Source organism: Spermophilus citellus (assembly GCF_964194105.1).
Source record: "Spermophilus citellus genome assembly, chromosome: 1".
Classification (NCBI taxonomy): Eukaryota; Metazoa; Chordata; class Mammalia; order Rodentia; family Sciuridae; genus Spermophilus; species Spermophilus citellus.
Genome location: NC_138182.1, coordinates 88,493,115 through 88,507,950, shown reverse-complemented (window position 1 = coordinate 88,507,950; position 14,836 = coordinate 88,493,115).

Below are 14,836 nucleotides of genomic sequence, written 5' to 3'. Positions count from 1 at the left end.
TAAAGAAGTCATGAATGATGGCATATGACAGCCATTTACTCTAAAATTATTCCGTGGGAAAAATGTACTTTATGCTAGAAGTTGTAGCTAGACTATTATTTTTCAAGAAAGAATAAACAAAGAAAAAAGGCAAAATGTCTTAAGCAAATGTATTTCTCATCATGAAATATTATAACTTAGTGCTTTATACTACAATCATATAAATTTAAATAAGTTTTTTTTTCTTGTTTGTAAGGAAATACTAATACATTCTATCAAATACCTTCTACAACTGAAATCTATTTTTTTTTCATGTTTTGCAACTTGGCTCACGTTGTCCTTTATAACAAAATAATTCCATTCAGATCCATGAAATGAACTTAATATTGTATTTTGTAGACACCTTTAGATTCAAACATTCCTTAATCTTTCCTTGACTTTCATGGCCTTGAATCTTTTCAAGAATAATACTTGTAGAATGTGCCTAAGATGGATTTTTCTTTATGATTCAGACAAGGTTACATATTTTGGGCAAGAGTATCACAAAAGTTATTCTGTGATTATTCTCTTTAAATCCCAAGATGAAGACCTATATTTTAATTTCTCCATCATTGCTGATAATAACATTAATTACTAAAGGTCTTATCTCCTAGATATATCTTGTGTTATATCATATTTTCCCTTTAATTATTTAGTTTTGTGGGGAAGTACTTGGAGACTATATAAATATTATTCATCCAACTTTCAATTTATTCATTTACTTGTACCTATACAGATCCATGATTTATTTAACTGAGTATACTGTTGTTTGTTAATATTATTATAAAAATATTTCTTTCAGAAATATTGTGTTTTGACAATTTTAGATTAATAAAAGTTTAATATATTGAAGTACAGAGAAATGTTAACCCAAATGTTAACATTTTATCAACTTTAATAAAATGTTGATCTTCTCTTTCTCTTCTTTATCTCTTCTCTTTCTCTACTTTATCTCTTTTCTTTCTCTCTTTCTAGTAAATATAATTATAGGTATATAACAAAGTTTCTTTTTTCTGAACCATTTGTAAGTTGCAGGCATGTTGTTTTTCATTACTGAATATTTGTATTCCTAAAAGCAAGGAGTTACCTTACATACAGTGTAAAGACCAAAATTTTTAAAATGGTTCATTATAAATATCTAATCTACAAATATGATTCAGAATTTGCCAATTATTTCAGCAATGTTATTTATAACCAAAATAAAATTCAGTCTTGGAAAATTTCAGAATCCTTTATTCGTCCTGTTTCTTTCCCCTCCTTTAATCTGGGATATTTCTTTAGTCTTTCTGGGCTCTTTATGGCACATAAGTTTTTTAATGGTGTACTTCAGTACCTCTGTAGATTTTTCTTTAGTTCAGAATCACATGATATTCCCTCATGAGTGGAATCAGATTATGCCATTAGAGAAGGAATATCATACATGCAATGCTGTGTTCTTTCAATGCAGCATATTCTAGAGGTACTTGCGGACATGTCCAAGAACTGTGAACAGCCTCTAGAAAATTTGACATTGAATAGGATGAATAAATATTATACATACATGAATATGGTCTTGAATGCACGTCTTGTAAGTTAAAGATTCTTATTTTTTTCACATTTTGAAATGTGCAGGGCTACCCAAATAAAGTAGAATATCAGAAAACTGGTGAGCGCTCCCCGCCAGGTGCCCACCACGGTGATAGTGGAGAGGCCAAGAACCGGCTGCAAACACGGGTTTGCCAGACAGAGCGCCCCGCTGAGCCCGCAGAGAGTGGGGCGCCCCCTGAGGCAGGAGGCCTGGCGTTAGGAACGCACTTGCTCCGCTGTGGGCGAGGGTTGGGGGCCAGGCCACTCTTAGGTCCTGCGGGCCACTCGCTGGTCCTGAGGCCCGGGGGGCTGCAGGCTGGTCACGCAGCGGGAAAACTTCCCAGAAGTACTCACTGTCTGTCTCAGAAAGGGCCATTCGCAAGCCACAAGTCCAAGAAGTGCCCTTTTCAGTTCCTGGAGCGAGGAGGTAGTTATATGGTTGAGTATTTCTAGTTAATCTTAAAATTAAAAAAAAAAATGAAATTAAAACTAAATTATTTTTGTTTGAATTTTAAGAATAATTTTACTTTGTAGCATTGAAGATTAAAGAACTCAAAATTGACAGAAATTATGAATGCAATGACAGATGATGGAGAGTGAGATCTTGTTTTCAGAGAAGGGCACAGGCCCCCTCACCGGGGCACAGGCTGCAGGCTCCTCAACCCCACTGGAGCCTGAGGACCACGCCCTTTCCATTGTTTTGTTTTGTTTTCAATAACATTCATGTCAGAGATTCCATTTTCTTAGTTCTGCCTGTCAAATCTCAGTTCTTTTTTCCCCAACAAACTCCAGTTCCAACAGTTAAAAAAAAAAAAATGTTTTTCACGAGTTACCTTCTAAGCAATTTTATTCCTAATCCTTTAACATAATTTCACGTTGAAAAATTTACTGCTTCTTCTACTTAAGTAACTTGGGTTGGATATGCATGTTCCTATGTGCACCTGTCTTTGGTGTGTCTGTCATAGTCCATAAACTCTTCAAGAGGAAGCTCTTCATTCTCTTTCCTTCCACACCTTTGAGGCAGCCTTGGGATTTTTTTTCCCATTACCGGGGATGGAACCCAGGGCAAACCCCAGCTGAGCCAAACCCCAGCTCAGCTTCTTTCTTCAGCAAACCAACCTGGAAGAGCACATCTCCAAAATGAGCCTCTCAATTAGAAACCCACTCACCATTTCTCCTTGCACACTGGGCACTTCTAGGGGCCACAGCCAATCAGGATGCAGAAGGTCGGTTGCCATCTGGCCATTTGCTCCCCCCTGATGCACAGTGCCAGGCACGGGAGGAACTGGGGGCGCCCTCAGGCTCAGCCCCTTCCTCTATCCAATGGGCCACACGTGTGTGCAGAGGGGTTTATGGCAATTGCGGGTCGATGCAGCTCCCCGGAGGAAATATCTCAGAGGGACCTGAGGGTGATCCAGGTGCATCAGCCTCCCCAAGCTCTGGGAAACTTCTGAAACCACCAGGCTCAGCAAGCATCACCTCAAATGTTCCAGCCTCCCATAGGGTTCAGGCAAAAAATGAGGACCATGAGAATTTGTCCCTCAAGATCAGAAGGAATTAATACCTCACACAAGTAAAACTGGAGTTCTCCATCCAGGGTTGCTCAGAGGACATAAATCCCAGGGCCATTTACTTCCCTCCCCCGCTCCCCAGAAGTATTGCATGCCAAGAAGCAACCAAAGTTTTGGATCTATTAAAAACAGGGCAAATGTATTTTGACATCTTCTGGCTAACAATTTTATCTATGAAAAAGAAAAACACCCATTGTCCACCTACTGAAAGAACTCCAGAGGTGCCCGGATGAACAAAAAGCTTGTTTCACTTACGTTTACTTCTTCTTACTTTTGGATATGAAAGGGGGGTGTCAGCCTATGCCGGCTTATATTTTAATTTCAAACTAACCAGAAGGACATCGAACACCTTGTGACTGATTCCTTAGACTGCGCAAATGTGCCCATGTTGATGATGCTCTTGTAGAGGCAAAAAACGATGTCACAGGCTAAAAGTAATCAAATGAAGAGAAACTGAGACCCTGCAATCAGCAAGGCAGTGTCAGAGACAGAGCCAGCTAATTGATGTCCTGGGTGACAAAGCGGTCAATCAAAATGCTGCTCAGGTACTTTGGTAGAGGTGGTGGAGAGGGGCGAAGAGACCACTCCACGAGGGCAGCAAGCAGCTTGCGTCGGCGGAGCTGGGCTCTGCACCGAGCAGCCTCCCTCCGCCTCCCCTGGGCAACAGGACCGACCCAGCGGGGTCCAGCAGCAAGCCCGAGTCTTCCGTGGAAATCCTTCAGTGGGAGGCTGGTGCCCAGAGCGGGCGGTGTAACCAGTCCCGCGGCGCCGACTCCTCTGCCCTCCGGGAGCTGGGAGTTTAAACCAGTCCCTCCTCTGCGACTGAGGGGCTGTTCACCTCTTGTCCCACCAGCCCCAGGGGACCACCGCCCAGCTGCCTTCTCTCAGGCCGTCCCCACTGCCCCGAAATGGCCGCTTAGCTAGTTCTCTCCACCGACCTGCCACCTGTTCACTAGAGAGGGACCTGAGAAGAGAGCTTACCTGTCAAATTAGTGACGTGAGTGATGAACCCAGGCTTCTGGGAACACAGACTGTGGCCTGGCTGTGGAGCCCTACAGGGAAAGTGAGCGCCAGGATCTAACATGGAGGATTTCATTCTATTTTATTTTATTCGTATTATTTTTTTATTTTATTTTATTTTGTTTTGTTTTATATTTTATTTTATATTTCATTTCATTTCATTATTTTATTTTTTTATGTTTTTATTTTATTATTTTATTTTATTTGTATTATTTTTATTGTATTGTATTGTTTTATTTAATTATTTTATTTTGTTTTTAATTTTATATTTATTTATTTTGTTTTGTTTTGTTTTATATTTTATTTTATATTTCATTTCATTGTATTTCATTTATTTTCATTTTAATTTTTTTATTATTTTGTTTTATTTGTATTTTTAAATTTTTATTATTTATTTATTTTATTTTTTATTTATTTATTTCATTTCATTTCATTTCATTTTTAAATTTTTGAATTTTTTTATTTTTTATTTTATTATATTTGTATTATTTTTATTTTATTTTATTTTGTTTTGTTTTATTTTGTATTGTTTTATGTTTTATTTTATATTTCATTTTATTTCATTTCATTTTTAATTTTTAAAATTTTATTATTTTATTTTATTTTTTGTATTTTTTATTTTATTTTATTTGTATTATTTTATTTATTTTATTGTTTATTTTATATTGTTTTGTTTTATATTTTACATTTCATTTCATTTTTTTAATTTTTTTTATTTTTTTATTTTATTTGTATTATTTTTAAATTTTTTAAATTTTTAAATTTTATTATTTTATTTTATTGTATTATTTTTTACTTTACTATTTTTTATTTTATTCTATTATTTTATTTATTTTATTTTATTTTGTTTTGTTTTATTTTCTTATTTTGTTTTATATTTTATTTTGTATTTCATTTCATTTCATTTTCTAATTTTTAATTTATCTTATTTTAATTTTTAAAATTTATTTTACTTATTTTTTATTTTATTTTACTTTTTATTTTTTAAATTTTTTAAAGTTATTAATTTTTAAATTTTTATATATTATTTTTTAATTTTTTAATTTGTTTATTTGTTTTTTTAATTTTTTAATTTTATTGTATTGCATTTTACCTTATTTTATTTTATTTTACTTTATTGTGTTTTATTTTATTGCATTATATTTTATTTTATTTTATTGTCTTTTATTTATTTATTGTATTTTATATTATTTCATGGTATTTTACTTTATTGTATTGTATCATATTTTATTTTATTTTATTTATTTTACTTAATTTTATTGCATTGTATTGCCTTGTATTGTATTGTATTTTTCTGTATTGTATTTTACTTTATTATACTTTGTTGTATTGTATTTATTTTATTTCATTTTATGGTATTGTGTTTTATTTTATTGTATTGTATTCTATTGTATCTTACTTTATTTCCTTTTATTTTATTGCTTTGCATCGCCTTCCATTGCCTTGTATTGCCTTTTATTGCATTTTATTGTATTGTATTTTACTTTATTTTATTGTATTTTATTTTACTTATTTTATTTATTTAATTTTATTTTTTTGCATTGTACTGCTTTGTATTGCATTTTATTGTATTGTATTTTACTTTATTGTATTGTATTGTATATTAATTTATTATATTGAATTGTATCTTATCTTATTTTATTTCATTGTATTTTTTTGTATTTTATTTTATTTCATTTATTGTATTGCATTTTATTGTATTGTATTGAATTTTACTGTATTTTATTTATTTTATTTTACTGCATTGTATTGCCTTGTGTTGTCTTGTATTGTCTTGCTTTGCCTTCCATTGTCTTCCATTGCCTTGTATTGCCTTTTATTGCATTTTAGTGTATTGTATTTTAGTTTATTGTATTGTATTGTATTTCATTTTATTCATTTTATTGTATTGTATTTTATCGTATTTTATCTTTTTCATCTTATTTTGTCTTATTGTATTTTATAGCTGGGAATTGGACCCAAGTCTTTTAGGGAATTTGATATTTATTAGGGCTGCATTTAAGGATTTGTCAGAGAGAAGAAAGCCAAAGTGATGTGAGCTAGGAAGAAGCTCAACATACAGCAAGGAAAGGGAAGGGCAGTGGAGGGAGCCTGTGGGGAGCAGGGAAGACCCAGAAGTTTTGTTTCTGGAGCGAGCACTCTGCCCTGACATTCAGAAAGAGTCCCACAGAGGACCTAGGAACCCACTCTCCATGAAGGTTTAATCCATAGGCATTTAGAGCGGGTCTCCAGCTTCCTAGCCAGAGTAGCTTCTTGAGGGATGGCTATGGAGCATGAGGGGTGCCTAATGCAAGGGTGTCTCTGTGAAATCACAGGGAGCTGGAACTGCAGGAGGCTCCGTGACTTGCCTAGGATTCGGAGCTCCTGTGTGGTGGACTCAGGCACTTTCCAGCAGGGCTCTGTCACACTGTCTCTGTACCTAAACACTGACATTGCCATTGAGCCCCTGGTACTGAGCTTGTGAGGCAGGCCTATGATCCCAGCAACTTGGGAGGCTGGGACAGGAGGTTCTCAAGGTCAAAGCCAGCCTCAGCATGTTAGCAAGGTCCTATCTTGAAAGATAAGAATTAAAAAAAGGATGGACATGTAGTTCAGTGCCAAGAAGCTACTGGGTTCAATCCCCAGTACTGACAAAAAAATTAAACAAATAAATAAATAAATAAATAACTTAAACCCTTTATTGGACAGTGGTTACTATTATTACTAATGATATCATAAGGACTTATTACATTTCACAAAACATTTTCAGATCCATAATTTAATTCTGCTCTCCACAAAGTCAAACATTTATTCATTCATTCAACAAGTAAGAGCATTCAGTGCTGACCACTCAAACATGTTTGAGGCGCTGGGAATGTGTCCAAGACTTATGTTGTCCCTAGATTGAACACCTCTCCCTCTTGGTCCTTGCATCTGCCAAATGAATAAACTAATAAATTAATTCTAAAACAATATATAAGGGAACAATAGAAGCTGACTTGTGCAGTTTGTTGGAAAGGAAAGAGCCCCAGTGCCCTGGGGCCTTCCAGGAGGGGAGCCCAGGGGCTGTGGGTGAGCACAGCTGCTCCCTCCTGCAGCTGTTCCCTCCTGCAGCTGCTCCCTCCTGCTTCCCGGGAACAGGATTAGAGTAGCCCGAAGGGGGGAAGAAAGGGAGTCCCAGAGGCCTAAGGAAGGGGACTGTGAAGCAGAAAGAGTTGGGCAAGGCCCTGGGCAAGAAGTGAGGCTACCAGGGATCTTTGTCTCTAAATGGAAGGAGCAGCCCCCTCCCCCATACAAACACAAACACACACACACACACACACACACACACACACACACACACACGGTCTGGGAAGGGTCAGGGTCAGTTCATCCACTGGAGCTGAGAATGAATGGGAGGGACAGGGACCACCAGGACTGAAACTGTTAGGATTCACATGTTAATTTGGGAGATCCTCACTTCCCAGATTCTCAGCAGGCCTCCAGTGGGTGTGTTCAGGGCAGTTAACTGGGGAAAAAAGATGACACTGTCTCCCCAGTCTTATTAGGGAGGGGGAGGGGAGAAGAGAGAGAGCAATGTGGGCTACATCCAGAAGGTGAAGGGACCACTGTTACATTTCCCCACTGTCAATTTCTACCTTCCATTTCTATGGAAAAGGGGCTACTTCCACATGTCCAAGCTACTTTGAGCTGAGGGAGGGCCAAGTTGGGGGAAAATGACCAAAGTCCTTGTTTTCTGTGAGGTGGGGCATAGTGTTAAGAGTGTTCAACAGCACAGCAGTCCAGAGGTCCATGGTGGCAGCTGGCAGGTGACTGGACAAGGTATCCATAGGCAAGGTTTATGCCAGGACAACAATAAACATGACAGAAAGCTTTACTTTTTTTGGCAAACAAGTACAATGAAAACAATCGGTATTTCAGCCAGTCTCTGGAGTGCAGGACAGCCTGTGTCTCTGGAGTCCTCCGTGATGGTTAAATATTAGGCACTTTCCTAAGTACCCTTCCTTTACAGCCTCCAGCTTTCCTTAATTTTGGTTAGGACTGACACAAGTGTACATCTTAAGTTGTATTAAATATATATATATATATATATATATATATATATATATATATATATATAGTATTTTTGTAAATGTCCCTGTAGGACTGTGCTCTGCCAGGTGTTCAAGACCAACTTGGTCAAAACTGACCTTGTTCCCATCTATTCTTAAGAGTCAGCTGAGATTCATCAGCAATCACTCTTGGGGACATGGCTGAAGCCTCCTGGCTCCTTTAGATTTTCTCTATCAGTGGTGCCATGGGCCAGGCTGGGTCAGGTCAGGGTCTTGATGACCACACATGTGGCTTCTCTTGGAAGCTTCATGCATTTCACTCTCCAGTGACCCTCCTCTTTGCAGAATATGCACCACCAGTTGGCTTTCTGTTCTCTAGGGTCCTCTCCATCTCCCTTATGGCAGATCAGGTGACTCACCAGGGTTTCAGAGCCCTTAGAGGGTCCCATGATTCTCTGTGTGCTGGCTGACCTTAGAGGGCAAGGGCCAAATATTGGCTGCTTTTTCCTTTACCCTTTTACTTCCTTGACTTTGGTCTCCAAATTTTTGGTTTTAAACACCCTTCAAGCCAATTGCACCAGTCTTAAAGAGAGAGTAACAGGTTATAGCATTAATATCTGTAAGTTTACAGTTAACCCTTTCACTTAATTGGGTTAGTATTAGTACTGCAAATCAGCATTTTATACTATTTGTCCTGTAGGTGATGGCATATTCTCCCAAATTAACCCAAGGGTTTTTTTTTTTGTTTTTTCCTTTTTCTTTTAGAAGCAGTACCTCTGCAAAACACAAACAGGCAACACTTATAAAGTTTACAAGGAAAATTAAAAAATGGAGGGCTGGGATGTGGCTCAAGCGGTAGTGCACTCGCCTGGCATGCGCAGGGCACTGGGTTCCATCCTCAGCACCACATAAAAATAAAATAAAGATGTTGTGTCCACTGAAAACTAAAAAATAAATATTAAAAATTCTCTCTTTCTCTCTCTCTTAAAAAAATGAAATTAACAGAGCAAAAACATATTCAGTTTGTGTAGTAGTTATGAATCAAGAAAAATGACTTATAATCTTGAACCTTTACATAGTTATACATTCTATCCCCTGTTTGAGATCACAGTAATCTTTACAACAAAAATCAATCTTTTGAACACAGAAGTCTAGCTTCTTTTGGAGCCATTCTAACATGGAATAAGGTGGGATGTGGGAGGCCATCCTCCCTGGCTGGGTGAGAGGCACTTAGACACATTTTTGTGTTCAGAGCTTTCCCCACCCTTCTCAGGTTGAGGGCTTGTCCATGTGGAGGCGTGCCTGACCACAGCCCCTAAAGACCCAAGGTCTCACCTGACCTTGGGACACTGCCCCCCTTAATCTTCATTGGATGGGATTTTCCCCAGAATTTTTTGTTCCCCAATAAAAGTCCACTCCCTAGCGTGTTCTCTCTCTCTCTCTCTCTCTCTCTCTCTCTCTCTCTCTCTCTCTCTCACCTCTTCAGTAAAGCTCACTACTCTAATAGGTAGCTAGAGGCTTGGGGTGCCGGAAGCCATCCTGGAGCTGGTTTAAAGGTAATTAGAATCTGTCTCTTTAATTCAAACTCCCTTTGGATTCCCAGGTATTGAACCTTCACCTATGAAGCCTATGCTGGCCAAGGGCTGAAGTGAGAGCCAGAGCCTTATCTAAGGTAGGGTGGGGTTCTTCATATATCTGAAATATGAATGAAAGAAAATATGAATGAAAGAAAAGCTTAGAGAGCTTTTAACCCTTTTTGTGGACAGTGGTAAAATGTTTTCATGTTTTACAATATCTACCTTTAAAAGGATCAGGCACTTATTATCTTTTAAAAATACATTTACCCCAGTATAAAAAGTAACATGAGGGTTGTGGTTGTAGCTCAGCCATAGAGTGCTCACCTGGCATGCCTGAGGCATGGAGTTTGACCTTCAGCACCACATAAAAATAAAAATAAAGATATTGTGTTCACCTGGAAAAAAAAAACTAAAAATAAATAAATAAATATTTTTTTTTAAGTAAAAAAATTATATATATTATTGATAACAGGTCCTGTTACAGAACATTAAATGACATAAAGAAATCTCTAATTAAATTTCTATTTCTTTAAGTTTAAAATCACCATTTCAGACAAATTTAGTTTGGAGAACATTAGCTTGGTAAAGTGCTTTTCCAAGCTTTATATTTTAAAACTTGTATATTAGAAGAACATGAGTATACTTAAAATGCAAAGAACTAGTAGTTAGCATTATGATTACACAGATGTCCTTATATTAATCAGGTTTAATTTTTTTACAGTAAAATTCAGAATTCATAGATCCTTACAGGTTTGCAGAGTTTAGCAGCACTACCAAAAATCAAAGGATAGCCTTAAATCTCTTATGCATTTAGAGAACAGTGTTAATGGTCAGAACTAGACTTAGTTAAAGCAGACAGATTTATATCAGTTTCTCAATTGGCAGTGTGGCTCTTTTATGTCAGATGCAATATATAAAAGATAGCGCTTGTTGGTTAAACCTATATGAACTTTCATTTTATAAACTTTTACAGAACATTTAAATAAGGCTCAGACAAACATATTTAGTTTCAGATGTATACATATATCTAGGGACATATATTCAGGTTATTCATGAAAAAAAAAATCAAGCCTGGCCAAAATTATAAGTTATCTGTTTCTCTAACAAAGAAAAATCCTAAAAGTAATGGGCATTGCACTTTAATATTTTAGAGCTCAGGCCTTGCACAAACTGTTACTCATTAGTGTGGAGTTTTTTAACAGGCAGCATAGGCAGAGTAGGAGATCTGGCAATGCTGACTCAAGTCACATTTCCAACAACCATCCAGAAGAAGATGAATCCCCATTAATGTCTATCTCTTAAGGGGTTATACCCTCCTACTCAAGGGCAAGTTATTTCCTCCTAAAATAAAATTGTGGTTGAGAAAACATTGATCACTTTCTTGGGGTCCTTCTGGTCTGAAAAGCCTCCTTCTTTTCTAGGAGACTTCCAGCAGAGCAGGAAGGCACTTGCAAATGAAGTTGTTACTCTTTGCATGAGCATATTATCTGTACATTTAATTTTTATAACAAATTTTATCCCAGGAGAGGGATCAGGCTGGAATAGTTAAAAACAAAAAACTATGCTTTAATCTTTTTCCCTTCCAGTTTGTGCTCAAGAGGTTGGAGCACAGGTTGTTGTTGTTTGACCAGTCTCCCTTATCATCATCATAATGCCATCAACTTTAAGTGAGTTCCCCACTGTCAATTGTACCCAGAGATTCTCTCTACATATGTATGTATGTATGTACCTAGGGAATTCTGTAAGTTCACATTGACCATACAAAGACTGTTAGGACCTCTCTCTGCAGAAATCAGCAGTGCCGAGACATAGGTGCTTAGGCCCTTGGATTTTAGCTTTTTGGACAACAGGTAGGGCTGCACCCAGAAGTGACCTCTGGCCAAATAGGACATGCTTTCAGAGCTTAGAAAGGGGAGACTATCTTCTCCCCAGGTTATTGTTTTATTGAAGAGTACTGGAGACCATTGCCCCTTTCCTAGTGACTGGCAGCTTTTTTTTTTTACCCCCCCCCCATTAAGATAGGCTAGTTAATCATAAGACAATGAGTGTAATGGGCTCCAGATAAGGCTATTTATTTATTTGTTTAATTTTTCCAAATGTAAAGTAAACCCAGTGAGGTCCAGCATTCCAATCCACTCCTTTGTCCCCAGGGTGGCAGGAAAATGGAAATGGGGGTGGACCCAAATAGAGGTTGCAAAAAAAATTCAGACTTCAGGGCTAAAGGCATTCAGCCAAATAGAAAGTCACAGCCAAGCCAATAACTTTCATCCCTTCCCAACATCCTACAGCATAGATTCCAACAATTTGTTCAAACGCTTTTAATGTCTGTTCAGCATGGACTCTGATCAGAGCCTTTATCCAGCAGCCTTAACTTCCCAGACTAGTGTACTCAAGTGGATAAGCTTTCGGCCACTTTCTTCCTCACATGACGGGGAATTTCATTTCTTTTTCCTCACTCAAAAATAATTTAAAAATTTTTTATCCTCTGCCATCATCCATGGATTTCATTCTTTGAACCCATGAGACAAAAACACAGAAAGAAAATCGGTGAGACCTACAGCCCGCATACATTTCATTTGTCTTCAGAGGCAGCAAACTGAGCCCTTTTCTCAAACTTTTATCCTTGGGCAAAGAATGGCTAAAAAGCAGAGTAGAGGGCAGATCCTGTTCGCCCATTTCTCTACAGACCAGGCAGCTTTCTTGAGTTGTATTCATTTATTTATTTATTCTTTGATCCCAGAACTGGTGATCCCGACCCACAGCAGGATGATTTGCAGTTGCCTGGGGCCAGGCTGAGAAGGTGCTCACACTGTCAGCACTGGGTTGAAAGGAAAAAACTTTTTTTTTTTTCAATCCTCCTTTGGTGTCCTGCTGCTCACACATTAGGGCAGCACCTTTTGCATCCAACTTAGTTTTGACTGTTAAGACTTCTTATTATGTAATGGCCTACATGTCTGTATATACAGAATACTTATTTTATCTCTGACAGACCAACTCCCAACTGCACAATAATTTAGAAAACCATTCAAAGACCAGATTGTCACATTTTTTCTTAGTCACATTTACATCTATAGGTGGCCCATTTAGTCAAGATCTTTCCCAAGAAACAATCTATAGGATCAACACCTTATTGCCCGTGTCTTAAAGGGCAGAAACAGATACTGTAAGTGTCCAGCGAAACGTCGGAGAAAGAGACTAGCTTCATGCAATGGCAAGGGGGATTTATTGGGGATCCATTCCAGCGCACTGGGGCTCCGTGCTCACTCAAGAAGGGAGAGCAGCCCAGAGCCCAGAGCAGAGGTCAAGCAGAGCTTAAGTACACTTTTTGGAGAGGGTGGGGGGCTTTGCATACATCAGAACAAATCATCATGAGGCGCGGGAAAATTGAACAACAACTCTGATACATGATTAGTCCATTCATTGGCGGGAACAGGCTGGGCAGGGGTGATTGGTCACTTCTAAACTGGGTACACATTCAAACTCATTGGTTCGGGCCCTGTGCAGTTTGGCCAGTAGGGCGTTGTCTTAACTATCTCAGGAATCTGGGTGTAACAGAGGGACTTAATAGTACCTAATCTTTTACATTTTAATTCAAGGTTTCCAGCTTAGAATCTTTACCCTTTCAATACAACAAAGAAACATAATGACAGAGAAACAGAGAGGATCCCCAAACCATGGCAGACAGATGGGGACCTTTAAAACAGACTAGATAGTGGGAAAATCTCCCCAAGTTCCCAATTCCCGCTTAACTGTGACTCCTACATCAGTGGCACCTCAGATGTTCCCATAGGGGTGGGGAACCAGATGCTCCCACAAAGGGGACCAGAAGTGTAGAATCAAAGGTCTCAATGTGCACTGGGCAGCTTACCAGGTGGCCAAGGTGCGGAAACTTTACTGCATTCAGGTTCCTTTTTCTCTCAGTAGACCAAGATGGAGAGATCCTTACAGTGCAGGGAAGGAAGGCGGGAGTCCCCCGGAGCTCAGGGGCTTCAGCAGCTGCTGGGAGTCCCTCCGTCCCTCCCTTTACTTACAGGAATAGCTCCTCTGGTTCAGTTCCAGCCGAGGCCCACTCACCCTTAACTTTCCAGGAGTTCTCCAAAAGTTCATCCTATATCTTCAGCATAGAAATGCAGTTCATGGGGTGCCAGGACTGTCTAAGAAACCCAAAGCCAGGGCTTCTTCTTGGGTCCCATCTGGGGTGCCAAGATTTGTAACCAAAAGCTCGGTCCCTTTCTCCAATGCCAATTTGATAATAAGGCCAAGGTTTTGAGGAAAAGGAAAGAGAAGCTTCATTGCTTTGCTAGCAAAGGAGATAAAATTTTTTTTTTCAAGGGTTACATTCCAGGAGGGGGCCTTCAAGTTGCCCTGATGGCCTATTAGGATTCACATTTTGGAGATCCTCACTTCCCAGATCCTCAGCAGGCACCCTCTTCCTGTAGCAGGTGTTCCAGGGCAGTTAACTAGGGGAAGAAAAGATGACACTGTCTTCCAAATCTTGTTAGGGAGGGGGAGAGGGGAGAAGAGAGGAAAAAAAAATTTTAATAAACCTAAGAGCAATGAGGGCTACATTCAGAGGTGAAGGGACCACTGTGAGATGAACCCAGTGATCTCAAGGGAGGGGAAGCTCAGACTACCAGGATGGGGGTGGGGAAGGGCTGACTGGACTCTGGTCCATGGGAGCCAACAGGGTGTTACGGCTGAGGGACGGGGAGCTGGAGTGAAATGCAGAAAGGAGTCACTAAGGTGTTTGGGCTACCTGACAAAGAAATGAGCAGGCCTCCCTTCAGAAGGGGAGGCTTTAATATATCTTTTTATCATTCAGGGAGACCTGGAGATATTTGTGGTTAAGATTTAGGCATATAGAGCTTAGAATATCTTTTTTTCTTTCTTTTTTCTTTTATTTTTTTTTGGTGTTGGGGATTGAACCCAGGGCCTTGTGCATGCAAAGCAAGCATTCTACCAACCAAGCTATGTCCCCAGCCCCTAGAATATCTATTTTGATGACAGATGGCACTTGACTGTGAAAAGCTAAGGCTCAGGAGAAAGAATGAAG